Source organism: Trachypithecus francoisi, unplaced genomic scaffold (assembly GCF_009764315.1).
Source record: "Trachypithecus francoisi isolate TF-2019V2 unplaced genomic scaffold, Tfra_2.0 Lachesis_group15, whole genome shotgun sequence".
NCBI lineage: Eukaryota > Metazoa > Chordata > Mammalia > Primates > Cercopithecidae > Trachypithecus > Trachypithecus francoisi.
In genome coordinates this window covers 84566960-84567758 of record NW_022681460.1, presented here as the reverse complement: position 1 = coordinate 84567758, position 799 = coordinate 84566960, and the positions used below count along the sequence as shown (strand labels likewise).

Sequence of the window (799 nt, the reverse complement as noted above, 5' to 3'; positions counted from 1 at the left end):
TTTATAGCAACTGGTCTGTGTACTTCAGTGTGTTTTTGTAGTGGCTGGTAATGGCTTTTCCTTCAGGAGTTCTTGCAAGGCAGGCCTGGTGGTGACAAATTCCTTCAGCATTGGCTTGTCTGAATAGGATGCTATTTTTGCTTTGCTTATGAAGCTTAGTTTGGCTGGATATGAAATTCTGGGTAGGAAATTATTTTCTTTAAGAATGTTGATCCTTTTGTAGTTCATGAGCATGATGATTGGGTGTTCACACGTTTGTGTGAGATGTGCCACCATATTGAATCCATGTTACGACATTGGCACATTCCCCGTCTGACCTGAAAAAAAAAAAAAAAAAAAGAATGTTGAATATTGGCCCCCAATCTCTTCTGGCTTGTAGGGTTTCTATGGAAAGGTCTGCTATTAGTCTGATGGACCTCCCTTTGTAGGTGACCTGGCCTTTCTTTCTGGCTGCCTTTAATATTTTTTTCTTTATTTTGACCTTGGAGAATGTGATGATTATGTATATTATGGTTGATCTTCTTGTGGAGCATCTTAATGGGGTTCTCTGGATTTCCTGAATTTGAATGTTGGCCTGTCTTGCTAGGTTGGGGAAGTTCTCCTGTATGATATCCTGAAGTGTATTTTCCAGTTTGGTTCTATTCTCCCTGTCTCTTTCAGGTACCCCAATTAGTCATAGGCTCAGTCTTTTTACATAATCCCATAGTTCTTGGAGGTTTTGTTTGTTCCTTTTTATTCTTTTTTCTCTAACCTTGTCTGCTTGTCTTATTTCAGCAAGACAGTCTTCAAGCTCTGAGAT

At 39.4% G+C, this 799-nt stretch overlaps 1 non-coding gene across 1 annotated transcript; it reads left to right on the top strand.

Annotated features, from left to right (window-relative positions):
- Positions 1–211: 211 nt before the first annotated feature.
- LOC117098179 lies at positions 212–318 on the top strand. The gene has a single exon (XR_004443232.1). It is a non-coding gene; the product is annotated as a small nucleolar RNA U13 (small nucleolar RNA).
- Positions 319–799: the final 481 nt, after the last annotated feature.